Source organism: Sinohyriopsis cumingii, chromosome 7, assembly GCF_028554795.1.
Source record: "Sinohyriopsis cumingii isolate HCF-2022 chromosome 7, ASM2855479v2, whole genome shotgun sequence".
NCBI lineage: Eukaryota > Metazoa > Mollusca > Bivalvia > Unionida > Unionidae > Sinohyriopsis > Sinohyriopsis cumingii.
This window is the reverse complement of record NC_142967.1, coordinates 138,176,251-138,195,666: the sequence shown is the minus strand read 5'-3', so window position 1 is coordinate 138,195,666 and position 19,416 is coordinate 138,176,251. Positions and strand designations below refer to the sequence as shown.

General features: G+C 35.4%; 1 protein-coding gene across 1 annotated transcript in view; it reads left to right on the top strand.

Moving 5' to 3' along the window:
• The first annotated feature begins 2,334 nt into the window (after positions 1 to 2,334).
• The window catches only part of LOC149796225 (protein MON2 homolog), a 210,821-nt gene continuing 193,739 nt past the window's right edge, over positions 2,335 to 19,416 (top strand). The window contains exon 1 of the mRNA XM_089966185.1: positions 2,335 to 2,477. The gene's annotated coding sequence lies outside the window, so the exon portion shown is untranslated. The remainder of the gene's footprint in view (positions 2,478 to 19,416) is intronic.

The following is a 19,416-nucleotide window of genomic DNA, read 5'->3' as shown; positions in this document are numbered from 1 at the left end:
GACCAGCCCATGCTTGATGATAAGCCCATGCTTGATGATATCCTAACAAGAGTTTGTGTCCTGTATAGGATGCTCTACAGAAATTATAACTTCTGAGAGAGTGATAGGTGTAAGGCGGTTTGCACTGGAGAAAATGTTGGCCTACTTATATGTTACTTTCAGGTACTGTGGCTAAAATTTCTTTAGATATCATACTTATGGAAAGTGTACATGATCTAAGCGCACAGTTGACCAATATGACTGCTCCCATATGCTTAAAAAATCAGACTGAATTAGTCTAAAGTACACTATCTTTAGCAGTTATTAAAATAGGGAAAACCAATTTTGTTAGATTAGACAATCCCAGCTTCTGAAAGCGCATTGAATGAATTACAAAATACATAAAATGTTGAAAAAAGTTATTAGCTCATTTGTTTTTTTTTAAATACAATTTACATCTTAAGTCCAGGAAGTGAAAATGACCAAGCAAAACTAATAGTTGTTCTCATAGGTCAGTATCTGAAGTAAAGCCATGTTGTATACTCTATAACCCAAATTACACCCATTGCTCATACGTCAGAATAAAGGGAATTCTTTAATAGTACCTAAAACATGCACAGACATTTTTAAATAGCTTGTATAACAATTGAGGTAAACCAGGGACATTGTTTTCTTTAAAAATCTGACCCTATGCAAAATATGAAACTGCAGAGTGCCACCATATAAGGTCTCACTGGATAGTTAAGTATTTTGACACCCCCTAATTTTTAAGGTAGAAGGCATGAACCTAATTATCACAAGCCTAGCATTTATAAATTCTCACATAAGCTTAATCTATAATGTAGTTTAGATTTACTTTGAGTTAGGCTTGGAAATGGGTTGGCTTGTTGGTGACTGCCTGTCACAGTTAGATGAGCATTGGAGAGATCAAATGCCTAACTTGGGCTGCAAATGAGCAGCCAACTTGTCTTATGTATTTACGTGTGTCTGCTACAGAGGTAAATATCTAAAAATCTAGATGGTTGAGGGGTGATGAAAAGTATGCTAATTTGTTATAGTACTAGTGAACTTTATTTATGTATAAGGCACAACATACTGATTGTTTTAGCTGCCTTGTCGCAGGAAAATATTCGAAATTGCTATTTCCTGTCAAAATGAATGCAAAATTTAGGGGTTGGTGGCAGTGTTGGTTCAGTATAAAAACCACCAGTTGCTTCAGGAATTAACCTGATTGCTGCAGTCAAAATCTCACATGTTGTTGTTGTTGTTGTAGGGTTTAATGCCATTTTTCAGCACACGATAGGCTATACATGGCGGCCAGTATTAATGGTGGAGGAAGAACCCGGGAAAACCCCGGAAAGAACCACCGACCCACAAGAAGCTACTGGCAAGCTTTCTCACATACCCACATTGGCTGAATCCGAGACTCGAACCTACGCAGACAGAGGTGAGATGGCAGTGATCCGTAACGGAGAGCGCTTTAGACCACTCGGCCACTCGGGGCCCCCAGTTGTTGTTGTTCTAGGGTTTAATGCCATTTTTCAGCACAAGATAGGCTATACATGGCGGCCAATATAACTGGTGGAGGAAGAACCCTGGAAAACCCAGTGAAGAACCACCGACCCATGAGAAGCTACTGGCAGGCTTTCCCATGTACCCATGCTAGCAGAGCCTTGTACTCGAACCCATGCAGACAGAGGTGAAATGGCAGAGATCCAGAACAGTGAGCGCTTTAGACCACTCTGCCAAAATCTCACATGTATGCTTTCTACAAAAATCATTAGTTTGTTTTTATTTGTATCTTCAGTGTAAAATTATTCTCATTTTTCTGCAGCAGGTCGTTGTTGGATGAAAATTCACAAACTGTCCAGTGAGACCCTTAGAAACGGTGTCATTTTTTCAGTCTTGTCAAATGGGATTCACTGTGCCATAAATCATTTCCTTATTACCTCCATATCTTGAATCTGACATAGGTATTCCAAACATACACTTCATATAGATTTGATAGCACTTAATCATAGTAGAAGAAGGGAGTTAACTCAACAGTTTTAATGTTACCAGGTATTGCTTCTGATCCAATCTCCTAATGAACAACAAAAGCCTTATAAGTTTCATGCAAGGTGGTTTAATTGAAGTATTTCACATACTTATTCAGTTTGTCAATATGTTCAGTACATACTTAGTATACTTTACTAATTTTATGATGATTGCCTTAATTTAATGCTCTTACATCTGCAGCAATCGGGTTAATTCATGAAGTTATGTTTCAATACATAGATTTCATCTTATTTGGAGAAATTTAAGTTATAATGACCTATATATAAGAAGTTCATGGTTTTATTTTCTTGTAGGCCTCAAGGTGTATGGGAGCACACCTGCCAAAGTGATATTGCGTACAGCAGGACAACATCAAAAATGTATTGGCAGTCAGACACACCAATTGTTGTGGAGCTTTCACAGGAACAAATATATCTGCACCAGTTTCATTGAAGTTTTTGGTGAGTTATGTTAAAGTGATGTCCCTTTTTACACTGTGTTTTTTCTCCTCCCCTTTTTTTACTTTGCATGATTTTCTGTTTGCGTTAAATTTGATTCTATGCAGGTGACAATCACTAGCTAAACAAACTTCTAAATAGCAGCAACTTCAACAACATTATGTGCCGGCTAGTGTGAAAATGATGCAGAGGTGACCCTATTAGTGTCCTTAAAAAACATTATTCATGCATGTTGTTTTTTCAACAGATGGGATGAATCTGGGTATAGAATTTCATTGTTTAAGTTTCCCAACTGATGTGGTTCAGTTTACAAAGATTGGTCTATACATTTGATGTTACCTGATGAGTTGCCTCCCTTACAGTCTACCTTGGATTTCTCTGTTCTAGAATAGATTTGACCTTCATAAAATCAGTGAGAGAGTTCTGGGCAGTTTATGTATGCAGTGCATCATTAGTATTCTTTCAAGTACTTAGCATGTACATTCTGCAGTTATTTTACAAGAAATTCACCTTGGCTTCTTTTACATCTTTTATTCACTACTGTTTCAGATTGCATGAAGAGTTGTATTATTTGTGCTCTCAGATATCTCTGATATCACCAGGCACTAGCAACACAGGGCGTATTAGCTATGAAAAATGATGAAAATGATATATTATAAAGAAATTGTATGTTTCAGAGGGAAAAGTAATACATGAAGTATGAAGCTGTCTCATAGCTGTTGCTCTGTTTGATAGCTTTTGGTCATCGAAAATTCAATAAATCATAGGAAACAAACAATTTTGAATTTTACACGTCTTAAGGTTGCATTTTATTTAGAATTGGCCAAAGTTTTGAAAATAAGATTTTCCCTTAATCTGACTGCTATATGAATTCTTAAGGTCTCACTGGATAGTTTCGTATTTTGACACCCCCTAATTTTTAAGGTAGAAGGCATGAACCTAATTACCACAAGCCTAGCATTTATAAATTCACATATAAGCTAAATCTGTAATGTGGTTTAGATTTACTTTGAGTTAGGCTTGGAAATGGGTTGTGTTGTTGTGATTGTCTGTCACAGTTAGTTGAGCAATGGAGATCAGATGTGTAACTTGGGCTGCAAATGAGCAACCGACTTGGCTTACATATCTACCTGCATCTGCTACAGAGGTAAATATCTAAAAATCTAGATGGTTGAGGGGTGATGAAAAGTATGCTAATTTGTTATGGTACTAGTGAACTTTATTTATGCATAAGGCAAATACTGATTGTTTTAGCTGCCTTGTCACCGGAAAATATTAAAAATAGCTATTTCCTGTCAAAAATGAATGCAAAATTTAGGTGTTGGTGGCAGTGTTGGTTCAATATAAAAACCACCAGTTGCTTCAGGAATGAACCTGATTGCTGCAATCAAAATCTCACATGTATGCTTTCTACAGAAATCATTAGTTTGTTTTTATTTGCATCTTCAGTGTAAAATTATTCTCATTTTTCTGCAATAGGTCATTGTTGGATGAAAATTCACCAGATAAACTGTCCAGTGACACCTAAGATTTGCTATTGTCAGATTGGTACATTTAGAGTTATCTCCCAGTTTATTTACAACTGTATTTATATTTAACATCGGTGGGTTTCTAGAGGTGTTCCATAAACACTCGCTTACAGATAGATTTCATCAATGTTAAAGTCTCATTCTGAAATTTAAGCTGAGTTTTAAAAGGATTTTGCTTTCAATCAATATTTAAAATTATATTAAATGAAAGAAAACAGCTTTTTGGACCAATTCCATCCCTTTCATCGATATTGAACATAGTCAGACCATCCTGTTGATATAGAGACTTGTACAAATTGTACCTATAAACCATCTCTGTCTTGATCATAGGATCTTTATAAATTGACTGTCATTGTAGGTTGGAGACAATAAATATGTCCCAATATCAGAATAAGTAGATCTTTATTGTCGAACGAAGATTATCTATCTTGGCCTAGCAGTCTTTGGCTGGACACTCTTGATGGAGAACTAGCAATGGAAATTATTCCTATCACCCAATCATCTAAAGGGTAATGTTGAAATTGAGATAATAAAATACTGTCCATTATTTCCAAGAGGATTATGTAAACATATTTGCAAAACCCAGACTGAAATGGCAAATGCCTGGTGCCAAAATGATAGATGTGTATGCAGAATGTGGATTACCATATTGAACTTTTCCACTTCTGTGCATGCCAAGATATAGGACACTTTCAAAAGTCTTTTGTCAGTGTCTAATTCGGGAGAGTTTATGGTTTGTTCAATCTTGCCATTTGAGAAACTTCTCATATGTCTTTCAACAAAGGACAATGTTTATTCAAACTGCATTTTGATAACACTCTGCAAATCACTGAAGCTCAAGCTCGATTGTTTATCTTTGAAACTGATTTATGATGAGTTAGAAATATTTTATGTTTTAATAGAGTTTTATAGTTTTTTTTGTTTGACCTGTAGGATTTAGCAAGATTCTTGCACTCTCATTTGCGATAAGCATATTTTGTAATCTTAGCTAGCCTAAAAGTTGATTACTTAATCAAATTAGGCCATAGGGTGTAAAAGATTTAAAATGGGGTTGACTGGAACACTGGTTTCTATGGTAAGCATAGTGCAAAAGCAGCTGCATTGATTGCCCGGTCTGAATTACATGACACCCCTCACAAATACCAGAGTACTAAATCACTTCATTAATCAGGAAGAAGCCGCCAGATTTGCCACATTTTAGACTTTATCTGCTGGCGGAAAATGAATTTATGGGCAATCAAATATTGGGTAGTTGGTATTTGCTCTTAATGGCATATTGGAGGCATAATTGAGTTCCATTTGTCTGTCTGTTGATTGATACTTACATCACAGAAAGATGCTTTTGCAGATTTCATTGGCAGATTTAGAGGGTTTCAGATTAAAAGAAAAGACCTCAATATGTCCTTTTCCATTTACAATGGTAAACTTCTAAGGAACTTAAACAACAAAATCAAATTTAAAGCTTGTTTGAAAATATTCTGGTTCTAATCCAGGATATCTCACTGTTTGCAGATATTTTTGACTGCAGGCTTTGGACAAGCTGCATTTTAAATTAAACTTTGTTAACTTTCCATATGCTTTAGAAGTTCTTGCAACTTTGGTGGTGTTTATTTTGAGCTGAGGGTATACTTTAGGAGCAGGCATCAAGAGAAACATGGTAGAAGTCAGTCTTGGCCTTGAATTTGCAAATGTTTATAAGTAGATAGGCTTCTGCACTGGTAGATTTTTTATACATAAAATTTTATGTTCTTTAAGGCAGTTGAAAACAAAACAAAGCAAGTGCATTGTTACTATAATCTGTATTCTTTTCATCATAAAATAAAACAGCAAGTTTTGAACATAGATTAAGATTCTGATGGCAGTGCTATAATAATGATTGATTAATTATATATATGTTTGTGTGTGTGTATGTATATATATATATATATATATATATATATATAGTGTGAGGGTGGGTGGGAAATGATGCCCCAGTGCTAGGCATCACTATAACTGCCATACTGCAGACATCATAGCGATATGAAAAAGTGTTAAAAGCTACAGTGAAAAAAGAAATTAAAATCCAAATCCCTATGGACTACTTGTGATTCAGTTTGTCTTTTTGAAATCATTTTTCATGTCAATCATGTCACTCACGGTAAAATAGAGGATGTTTCTCCAAACTGATCGTTACAGTAAGTACTCACTCTGTTGCTGGTCAGAAAGTTGTATAAGTGTATTTTGTTATAAGCAAAACTGCTTTAACCTTGACATTTTAATTAAGTAAGACCATGTAATAATGAATGATATGTGTTATGTGAAATTGCATTATAAAGGGTTATCGTAAACTAAGAACTATAATTACTTGAAATATGTAATTGAAGTAAAACACAGTATTACGGGATTAATGTCCATAACACACTTGTGGTATAAGACAGACTTAGTTATAATGGATCCCATCGTGTACCTGTTTTATGAATACCTTTGTTATAGTAAGGACCAAGTTATAATGGATTGCATTGCATACACGTTATAAGAAGGACCCTGTTATAATGGGTCCCATTGCATATACATGTGATATAATATTGACCAAGTTGTAATGGGTCCCATTGCATACCTGTGTAATAATAAGGACAAAGTTATAATGGATCACATTGCATGGCATGTTGTAAGAAGGACCTTGTTATAATGGGTCCCACTGCATATCTGTGTTATACAAAGGACTCTTTTATAACAGATCACATTGCATACCTGTGTTATATGAAGGACTCTTTATAATAGATCACATTGCATACCTGTGTTATATGAAGGACTCTTTTATATCACATTTCATATCTATTCTGTAAGAAGGACCCTGTTATAATGGGTCCCATTGCATATACATGTGTTATTAGAAGGACACTATCATAATGGGTCCCAGTGGATACCTGTGTTATACGAAGGACTCTTTTATAATGGACCACACTGTATACCTATTTTATAAGAAGGACCTTGTTATAATGGGCAGGTCTGTATAGTGCAATAACAGGCCCTGGGGTAAGAAACAGCCAGGCCTCTCCTAGTTTGTGTTGAATGTTTCTTTATAAATTAAAAGTATTGTTTGGCACCTGGTCCCCCTTTAGGGCCCAGGCTTTCCCCCCTCTTGTCGGCCCTGATAATGGGTCCCATTCCATACCGCAGTTATAAGAATGACCTAATTGTAATGGATTCCAATGCATAGCTATGTTTTAAGAAGGACCAAGTTATAATGAGGTGTCTTCTAGTGAGAAAATACTGTGCAGCCATTAACATGAAAATTGCTAACTTAGTCTTAATTAATAACAGTGATTTTAGCCCTTGTTACTTATTAATTTCCCCCTCATCAGCTTTGAAATGGTTGATTTGTAGATGAAATAGCCTGCAATGTTATGACTTTCAATCTAAGGAAAGCCCTGTACTTTTGCCATTGAGCTACGATATTCTGTAAACCAAACATTTTACCAAGCACAGAGTTTTAGTACTTGTATGCAAACAATTGCCAATTACTATCAGGAAGGATGGTTTTATAACTTAAATTTGGCAAAAAGGCTCATGAATCTTGGAAAGGACAATTTTGGAACTAAGTTTGGATAAAAGATCATGACCATTCAGAAAAAAACATTGGAACTTAAGTTGGGAAAAATGCCCATGACTTATGGAAGAACAGTTTGGGAACTAAGTTTGGAGGGTCAATGATTATCTGGATGGACTGTTCTGGAACCAAGGTTGGACTTTGGTAACCATAGTTTGATAAGAAACATTAATCTAGTGAGTGACTACATGGAATTGTAGATATTCCTTTCAAGAAATACTATCATTTGTTGTTGTCGTAGGGTTTAACGCCGTTTTTCAGCACATGATAGGCTATACATAGCAGCCAGTATTAATGGTGGAGGAAGAACCCAGAAAGAACCACCCACCCACGAGAAGCTACTGGCAAGCTTTCTCGCATACCCACATTGACTATCATTTGTACTTTGTCTATTTCATTGTACATGAATATTCCACCGTTTTAAACATTTGATTTTGTTAGTTAGCTCCGGTTTCCTAGTGGTTAGAGTGTATGCCTCAGATGCAGGAGGTCATAGATTCGATCCCCGACCGAGTCATACCAAAGACTTATAAAAATGGTACTAACAGGTGCCTCGTTTGGGGCTCAGCATTAAGAGGTTAGTGTTAGGACTGTTTGGCCTGGTGTCAGGATAATGTGACTGGGTGGGACATCATGCTACATGTCTGTGACATGATGCCCCAATGCTAGGCATCACTATAAACTGCCACACTGCAGACATCATAGCGATATGACTGAAAAATTGTTAAAGCTGTGTTAAAAGTCCAAATCACACACATTCATACACACATGAGTATTCCTCACTGTTGGCAGTGATTGTTTTGTTAGTAGTGTTGTGGGCCCCTTGTAATAAAGTAATTACACTCCACATTGTTTAGCAGATATTTAAAATAAAAAAAGCAGCTGAAAATGTTTTGCATTGATAAGTTGATAAAATTTTATTTTGCCAATATTGAGAAATCTGAACCTTTGCTAAACTTTCATGATATTTAAATAGTGATTTTTAAATAGTAATTTTTGTAAGTACAGATGACATCTCCCCTCCTCTCATGTTTGAGATCACTACTTGTCAATGTTTCATAAAAATGTAGGATGACAGAGGTGCTTGATGAATACAAATTTTGGATGATTTCCTTTTTAATTTCTTTACAACCCAAAATACATACAATTTCTGCTTCATTTTTTAAAAATGGATTCTTTCAATTCTGATGTTGTAATTGGTTCTTTTGAAATGCGAGAAATGTTATTTTGGCTAAGCCATAATTTGGTAAATTTAAAATTTCCCTGTAATTGAAAATTCTTCACAATCAGATATGTAGCTTAGAATTGGCATTGTAATAATCTACTGAATCACAGACGTATTTGAAGCACAAAAATGTAATTCTGAGTTTAACCAGGTTCCCACTCCAAGAAAAACAAATTAGATTTTCACTATTTTGTAGTCTGTTGATTTTAGTCCATTACACTTTTTATTTCATTTACCATCATTCATTGCAGCCATTAAGAGATAGCTACGGCACTGGCCATTGTAATGAGTTCATGTAAATCTACTGTTCTCCTGACAAGATTATCCTGTCAAGTAAGTTCTTTATTCAAATACACCCTCTAATAACTAACTATTAAATTAACCTAAAATCTGTTCAGTGACTCTAATGACTTTTAAATGACAATAGAAACTATTAAATACACCAAGCACTATTAAGTGACCCAAAATGCTATTAAATAACCCTATAACTATTGAATGACCCTAAACACTATTAAATGACCTTAATAACTATTATGCAACCTTAAAAATGATTAAATGACTTTAGAAACTATTAAATAACTCTAAAAACTATTAAATAAATTAAGCACTATTAAGTGACCCTAAACGCTATTAAATAACCCTATAACTATTGAATGACCCTAAACACTTTTAAATGATCTTAATAACTATTAAGTAATGCCTCAAAAAACTATTTAATGCCTCTAAAAAATATTTCCAGGGAATAAAGAATTAATCCTTTTGAAATCCAACTGTTCTAAAGAAAATTATAGCTCAAATCTGGCTTTAACAAATTTAATTTGACATCAGTGTGAAAAGCCCAAAACTGAGAAATCTCTCTCAAAATAAAGATTACATTGTATCATAATACGCAGTTTCGAAATTCCCCCAAGTTGCAAAATCAGAGGGGGGTCACATGATCATGTTTATATCACATACACAGAATATGGCCTTGATTAGACCAATGATTCCCAGAATAAAATTTTTTTAAAAGTGTTTACTTCTTAACCCATGTAGTCCCATCATGACCTTGACAACAACCAATCATTTTAAAATAAAAAAGAACTTTGTTTACTAATTCTGAGTCCAGGTCAGAATTTAGATCAACACCTGTTGTTTATAAACTAACAGTCAAGGTCAAACAATTTTCTGAAAAAGTATTATCAATAGTGAATAAATTTACATTCCAATAGCATGTAAGAAAAATCAAAATATAAAACTGACAAACAAACAATTAAATTAAAATATATATTAAATGAGCTATACATAACAAGTGTATGTTACGTTTAACAGCAATTTTATGCATTTTACATTTTTGGTAGACATCTATTATGTGTGGAAAAATGTGAGAGTAAAGTCCAGTTGTTATAGCTGTGTAATTATTTTTCACAGAAGAATTTTTTATGTGTTTTAAAATCTTGAGAGAACTCGTTCACTGTCAAGTCAGTGAAGCTGCGAGACCAACCATAGCTGCCATTTTTCATACTAGAAATTTACAAGTTTTTTGTCCGCGTCTACATAACTAAGTCATCTGAATTTGATAATTTATAAAAACTAATTAAATTGCTGCCTACTTCAGTATCAGAGCCTTTACCTAAGTTATTGAAGCTTTCACAGTTGTGATTCTAATTGTGAAAACTTCATAAGTACTGAATGAAGTCCGCAACCTCCATTTTGGAGAGTGAAGATTACGACCCAGTTACTTTAAATAACAGATTTCGACCAGAGCATAAACAGTGACCACATGATCTGACGTAATTGTCATTCGCAGAAATGAATGTAGTATCTAATAGGGGGTTTTCCCCAAAGGTGGCGCTACGAAAACCCGCTTATAATGGCTGATGTTTACAGCAGGCATCAGACGATGCTTCCATGCATATGGAGTAGAGGCATCCAAAGGCGCTTGCATGAGGTAAAAGATTATAGAGAAATTAGTGAGTTTGGGCTTTTACCTTGGATGCTGGAAATTGTTTTGTTGTGTCCAGTTTGGAGTTACATTTACAATTTTTATTCAGATTATTGGGGTTCTAAAAGATTAATTCTTTTTCCTGGAAATATTTGAGTGATCATACAGAATTCTTGGACAAACACATTTCTTGCGTTTTGATGTTGCAAAGAATATTAGGTTAGTGCCCCCTTTCAGAGAAAGAGAAGTGGATAGATATTTTACTCATTTTGAAAAAGTTGCTGAAAGTTTGAAATGATCAAGGGAGCATTGGACTCAACTATTACAATGTGTACTCACTGGTAAGGCTAGTGATATTTACAATTCACTGTCAGTTCAACAAAATGGTGACTATGATACGGTTAAGGAATGCATCTTAAGGAGTTATGATCATGTATTGAAAGCAATACATTTGTTGGGTCTAATAAACCCCAGTCTGATTTTATTATGGAGAATTATGAATCTGTATGTTTCACATGGTAGTGTTGTATGCTTCACAAGGTAGTGCTTTATATTTCACATGTTAGTGTTGTATGTTTTACAAGGTAATGCTATATATTTCACATGTTATTGTTATATGTTGCACAAGGTAGTGCCCTGTGTTTCACGATAGTGCCCTGTGTTTCACATGATAGTGCCATATGTTTCACATGATAGTGCCATATGTTTCACTTGATAGTGCTGTCTGTTTCATTTGATAGTGCTGTCTGTTTCATTTGATAGTGCTGTCTGTTTCACATGATAGTGCCATATGTTTCACATGATAGTGCCATATGTTTCACTTGATAGTGCTGTCTGTTTCATTTGATAGTGCTGTAAGTTTCACAAGGTAGTGCTCTTGGGATTGGTGATATTATCAGTAATGTTAATTATGACCTCACTTAAATATCTGGTTTGATATTAGTAACAGTTTGGTTGGAAGGGATGAAACTGAAATAGAGGGATGTATGATGGGTAACATTAGAGACGGAGTGGCTGGCAGAGCAGGGAAAGAAAGGAGTTTGAGAAAGAGAAGATATAATTAGAAAACTGGTTGAAAGTGAGAAGTAAGAAATAGAGAGGCAGGCAGAAAGGGAAAGAAGGGAAATTGAATAAAGAAAGATTTATTTGAGAAGATGAAGATGGAAGTGGAAAAGCAAGCAGAGAAGAAGAAGATAGAATTAGAAATGCAGGCAGAGAAGGAAAGAATAGGGTGGGAGAAGGAAGCAGAGTTTAAAGCCATAGAGCTAGACGACAGGAATATAAATGAAAGAAAATTTGAATTATTAAGGTAACTGCTCAAACAGAGGAGGAACAAAGACTCAAACTTGAGCAAAAAGAGAGGCCCAAAGTCAACTCCACTGGAAGTTAATGAAGATAATACTGACAGTTATTTACACAGGTTCAACTGATATACCACAGTCCAGAAGTGGGAATGGAATGATTGGTCACTCCATCTCAGTGCACTGCTAAATGGTATAGTACTATGGTTTCTCCAGGGACATGCTAAATTACAACTAACAGAGAGAGGCATTCCATGGAGTCAAGTTAACTGAGCAAGGATATGGCAAGAAGTTTAATATAGTGAACCCGAGAGGGGCAAAAGGTTAGCCAATTTGTCAATAGGATGTGGTATTATTTACAGTAATGGGTTGAATATAATAAGATAAAAAAAAACAGCCAGGGGCCCCAAGTGGCCGAGTGATCTAAAGCGCTTTCTATTACGGATCACTGCCTTCTCACCTCTGTCTGCGTGGGTTCAAGTCTCTGATTCGGCTAATGTGAGTGAGAAAGCTTGCAAGTAGCTTCTCGTGGGTCGGTGGTTCTTTCCAGGGTCTTCCCGGGTTCTTCCTCCACCATTAATACTGGCCGCCATGTATAGCCTGTCTTGTGCTGAAAAATGGTGTTAAACCCAACAACAACAACAACATAAAAAAACAGTCAACTTGAAGACTTTTTACTTACGGACCAGTTGTTGTGGTAAGGTGTCATCATTGTTTCTGAGGGGAAAATCATTTACAGATATCATTGATATGGCTAGATAGGAGCTGGATTGAAATTCCCTTAGGATTAACACAATCTACACATGTAGAACTAAAGTTGTCTAATTCTGTAAGAGTTAAGGACGTTACACTTGTACACACATGCAAGATGCTGATGGTCTATTTCACAATATCCACACGTTTTTCAAGGTGCAGGGATAAAAAGTAATAGCATGAACCAAGGAAAAAAAATACATTGGAATCAATCTCAAGACTACCGTTACACTGTCCAATCACTCGAGCCACTGAATTAACCTTAAAATGAACAAAATATGTGTATCTAGAAAATATCAATGGAAGCATTACAAGTTTGAAATTTTAAATCTGGTTAAAATGTGACTTTTTCATATAGAGCACAGCCAAGTACCTCCATAATTTATCTTTTAAATTAAAGTATTTTAGTGAGAGATTCTTTATAGGAAAAATTTCAGAGGTCCTCTCTTGTGCTCTACGTTTAGTCCTACTTTAAAGTCTGTTGGAAAACTCTCTATAATAGTAAAAGAAAACAAAAACTTTTAAATGATTTATTTAAATTAAAATGGGAGCTGCAGTCTTTTGCACTTATTTTCATTCAGAGATAATGTATACAAAAACTACCAAACAATTTGGTTTTGCTCTATCTGTATTTGGGGTTCAAGAACTAAACCCTATGGGGACAGATGAACATCAAAAGTGGCCTTTATCTATTTCTGGTCCTCCATCAAAAGTGGCCATTTTCCATTTCTATTCCTCCCTCATAAGTGGCCATTATCTAGTTCTGGTCTTCTATCAAAAGTGGCCATTTTCCATTCCTTGTCCTCCCTCAAAAGTGGCCTTTATCTATTTCTGGTCCTCCATCAAAAGTGACCATTTCCATTTCTGGTCCTCCATCAAACATTGCCTTTTTTCTGTTTTTGGTCCTTTGTCAAAAGTGGCCATTTTGATTTCTGGTCCTCCATCAAACATCACCTTTTTTCTGTTTTTGGTCCTTTGTCAAAAGTGGCCATTTTGATTTCTGGTCCTCCATCAAAATGGTCCTTATCCATTTCTGGTCCTCAATCAAAAGTGGACTTTTTCCATTTCTTGTCCTCCATCAGAACTGGCCATTTTTCATTTCAGGTCCTCCTTCAAAAGTGGCCTTATTCCGTTTCTGATCCCCCCATATAGGTTGCATTTCTAAAATTTTCTATCAACATTTCTCAGCACAGAAAACACTAAATTGTTTGTTAAGAACATAAACGGTTTCAGAACATGAGACTGTAAAAGGAATGGTTCTCACACTCTAACATATTAAAACATGACTGCTTGCATGGAAAATAGTTCCAAAATAATATGCTTTAGCATTGCTGTAGTCCACATGACAGTAATGATTATTCTCTGAAATGCCATCATGTCTTTAAGAAAAGTGATGTGCATTTAAGCCTTTTTATCCATCACTAGTATTCATTAAGCTACGCCATTGATTCGAGGAGATTTGATAGCCTTGGCATGCAACCTCACAGATTGGGTGCAGACTGGATGCTCATCATTTGCTATTCATTACCATTTTACTTTGTCTCATTTCAATTAATTCGTTGACCCAGTCTGTCCAAGGAGCAATCCATCAATTATTTAATCAGCCTACATCTATAGAGTCAATGACAGAAATATTCCAATTATTTATTGATTAAAGAAAGTCATCTTCTGTGTACGAGATTGTGCTTGATATTGCCTGGCCCTAATTCAAAAGTTCTTTCTTGTGCTTTTTTATTATTTAGCTTTTCAGCATTACCACCTCATAATTCTAGATGGCTCATGCAAGCAGTCAGAGGTATATTTCACACTGCCCAGTTGCTCTTATCATTGAGCTAACTGTAGCTCAGAGAGCATGGCATATCAAGAAAATTTCAATACATTAGCATTTGCAGTCTTCTTGGTTAGAATGCTTGACTTAAATGGTATGGGGTTTGAGTCTTACCTTGTGTGTCCCTGGGCAAGACCCAATGCTCAGATTGCCTTGGCACTAAAATAACCTTATATTGCCATGCCATAAGACAGCAAACAAACCAAACCATGCAAGCATTACAAGTTTAAATTAATTATTATTATTAATAAATATTTTTAATTCTGATTTTTAAGTAGCATGTTCTTGTAGAGTACAGCTGAGTACCTCCATAATTTACCCATTAAATATCTTTTAAATTAAAGTATTAATTAACTTATTAATGATTATTTTTATTAACCTAATTTAAAGTTTTTTTATTGAGATTCATTGTAGAAATAACTGTGAAGGTACTCACTTGCATTAATTAGTAAAATCATATTTCGGAACCTTCCCCTCTCAAAAACGAAATATAAATTGAAAAAAATTACTTTTGTCGTGGTTTATTTAAGTTGTTATTAGAGCTGCCATCTATCTTTTGTTTGCATTTTTTCTTTAAATTCAGCGATAATTAATGTAAATTTTATGTAACAAATTTGCCTTTGTTCATCAGCTTTTGTGGTTCAGAATTGACATTTCTTAATTCAAGATAGCTCATACAACCAGTCCAAGATACAGTACACGTTTCCTATGTGACTGTAGTCTGGTTCAGGAACATTCTGTGATCATGGAAACATAAAAATGGTGTACAGGAAGAGTCAATGTGCTAGTTTCTTCTAAGCCATATCTTGATGAAGTAGCTGTAGTTAAAAGTCAGACCCAAAAAGTGAACCCTATGTGCATTAGTGCTCTCTAAAGCACTTGCCTTAACAGATCTGAGTCTTGACTTGACCATCATGGGTATGTGAGAAAGCTTACCACTAGCTTCTCATAGGTCCGTGGGTCTTATCAGGGTCTACTGGGGTTCTTCCTCCACAAAATATACTGGCTGCCATTAATAGCCTATCATGTGCTGAGAAATAGTGTTAAACCCACAAAAGCAACCACACCAGGCCACGAAAGAATTTAAAAGTTGAAACAGTCATTACTTACTTAAATTGGAAACAGCGCTAACAACCAGGTAATCTGATTGACAAAGAAATTGCATGAATAAAATTCTACATTGAAGTGGAAACTGCCTCATATCTATCACAATAAAATTCTACATTGAAGTAGAAACTCCCTCATATCTGTCCACAGCTCTATTGCTTTTTGTTCGAATGTAAAATAAGAAACATGTTTTGTTTATCATGGTCCACAGCTCTCTTGGGGCCGCGAGTGGCCGAGTGGTCTAAAATGCACACTGTTATGGATCACTGCCATCTCACCTCTATTTGCATGGGTTTGAGCCTCGGGTTCGGCCAATGTGGGTATATGAGAAAACTTGCCAGTATCTTCTCATGGGTCGGTGGTTCTTTCAGGGATTTTCCCAGGTTTCTTCCTCCACCGTTAATACTGGCTGCCTATCTTGTGCTGAAAATTGCACTGGCAAGCTTTCTCATGCGTGTGTGTGTGCGTGCGTGCATGCATGTAAAAATTTGTGAAATCTTAAGGAAGACAAACCCCTTCAAAAGATAAGGAATTATATACTATGAGCCCAACTGCAAACCCTGATCTACTACTGCATATGTATGTATGTATGTATGTATGTATGTATGTATGTATGTATGTATGTATGTATCATTTCTTTGTTCTTTTGTTCGTTCATAAACAGTACATTTTTCAGACTCTATATATTTTCATGCCATACAACTAGACTGCTGGTCTTAATAAGGCCAGGTACTGAGGTAGAAAAATACATAACAAAATGACAGTGAGGTGATTGATGATTGAGTACCATGCATTACATGTTAATTAGCATATGAACTGCTTGACTGGTTCACATTAAAAGCACTAGTAACAGCTTCTCAGCAGGTAGGAATAATTTGTACCATTCCATTACTTATGCATATTACTCTCCATATTTAAGTGCATTATTAAAATATTAGGTACAGACGTTATTGTTTGGTACATATTTTTGCAGTGAATTTGAATATTGGATACAGATTTTAACAGTTAATCAAAACACATGTTATACATTTTAGCTGTGAATTTGAATATTTGGTACAGATTTTAACAGAGAATTTGAATACTTGGTACAGATTTTGCCAGTGAATTTGAATACTTGGTACAGATTTTACCAGAGAATTTGAATACTTGGTACAGATTTTACCAGTGAGTTTGAATACTTGGTACAGATTTTACCAGTGAGTTTGAATACTTGGTACAGATTTTACCAGGAATTTGAATACTTTGTACAGATTTTACCAGAGAATTTGAATACTTTGTACAGATTTTACCAGTGAATTTGAATACTTGGTACAGATTTTACCAGAGAATTTGAATACTTGGTACAGATTTTACCAGTGAATTTGACAGAGGAATGATCAGAAAATGCTATAATTCCAGGGCTAATTTAAAAATCTTATAGTCTGCTTGACCTGACAAGTGTCAAGTGAGGTTTTTTTTATTTCTAAACAAGCAGCAAAACATAGTATGGTCTCACCTGGTACAGGACAATACCAATCTTAGAAGGTCAGAGTTAATATTGCTTTCAGGCAGATTCCCAGATATTGTATATACTTGCTTATAAGTACAGTACAATTGCAGACTGCACAGACCCAGACGTACCATCACATATTGTGCTGACATATCTGGGTCTATGCAGTTTGTTAGGGGTAATCAGTAGAGCAAAGCACAAGGACCCTGATTTTCTGGCACATTATGTGAAGATGAGTCTACATTGCCTGCAATTGAGCTCAACTTACAAGCATATACATACAGTAGATGAGAAGGATTCCTGTAACCATGTTCCCTTATTTGTTGTTATTGTGTTTAATGCCATTTTTCAGCACAAGATAGGCTATACATGGCAGCCAGTATAACTGGTGGAGGATGAACCCTGGAAAACTCCAGGAAGAACCACCATCCCACGAGAAGCTACTGGCAGGCTTTCTCACATACCCACATTAGCCGAGCCTGAGATTCGAACCCACAGACAGAGATGAGATTTCAGTGATCCATAATGGTGAGCACTTTAGACCACTCAGCCACTCAGGGCCCTCCCTTATTTGTACTCTCTGTATAAGAAACGTCCTTGTAATATATGAATTTACACATCCCATCATAAAACATCTCTACACTTCAACATTTGGTTTATTTACTAATTTTTACATGTATTTTATCTTATATGGTTATTTAGTTCCTAGGCAACAGTTGTAAATTACCTTAACTAAAGCATATCACAGTAACTAAAGCAGGTTGATGTTACAGTAGGATTCAAACCAGTGTCCTCTCAGTCATGAGTCTGGCATGCTGACCAGTGAGCCACAACATTTGCTTATTTGACATTTAATTACTTTTATAGGTTACATATACTTGTAGTAGCTATTCTTATCCAGGCATTTTTTATATATATAAATGTATCAGTCCTTAGCGGTCTTGTGATAAATCAAAGTCCATAATTCCATTTAGTAAATTGCAGTTTTTTCAACTGACACTGAAAAATTCAATAAGTTATAGCACTTTTCAAGATTATCATTTGCCTCATTTGTCTCACACATTATCTGTTTTAGTGATTTTGTGGGCATAAAGAATTTCTGCTTACAAAGATTGGTTCACCAGAGGATTATAATGATCAATTACTGCCAGTTGTCTGTTACTACACCATTCTTCCATTCCTTTACCACAGAGGTGCCTCAGCTTTTAACTACAATTTCCAATTACAAATCTTGACTAAATCTGTCTTACTAAAAATTGACTGTCACAGCTAAATATTTATGCTGCAAATTGGTGCCATTACTATTTCTTTTTTACCAGATGAGCACTAAGCTGATGGGATTCTTCTGTTTTGTCATGAAACTCCGCTAGAATATCTGTGTATTCTTAAATCACACCCCACCACTTATATTAAAGCAGGGTATTTATATGTATACCAAATTCTCCTAGCTCCAGGCCAGGATATCATTCATGATCAGCAGCGTCCAGAAAGATATTCAAATTTGAACTTGCCATCTTTCAACCTATATTTTATTTCAGCTGGGCTGCCTTGGTGTATTGTTGTGAAAGGCACTTAACAACCTCGTTAATTGGCATGATATAACCATTAATCTTCTCAAAGTGCTGTTAAAACCAACAAAAACAAACCGTTTATATCAGCCGATGGGTTATGGTCATGGTCTGCAGTGTCGTAGTTGATCAATATTATGACTTTCTTATTTGACAAGAATAGTACCGTCATGATGTTTGGTAATATAAGTGAAAATTAACCAGGATAGTAATACAGCATTACCTCACTATACAGCCCTTCTTGATAAAATTTCTCATTATAAGGCAGGTATGGTTATGTAAAAAAGTGGAGATGATTTGTGATCTCTCACTCCTTATGGTGCTTTGGTTATTGTTATCTGGGAGATCATCAACCATGGTGTTATTGCCCAGGTCAAGTAGACAATAAAATAAAATATAAAAAGTAATGGATGGACTAGAGATCTAAGCAGAGATATTGAATAAAACATGAGCTCTCTTGTTTAAAATATAACAATTTAATCAATTACATAAACAGAATGAAATTGAACATGACATTTGAATGATTCGCTTTCTTTTAGAAATCTATGCAAAATTCAATTAGCCATTCTGTTATACCAATATAAAACATGTTTCATCATATAATCAAGTGATTGATCGAACTCAAATTG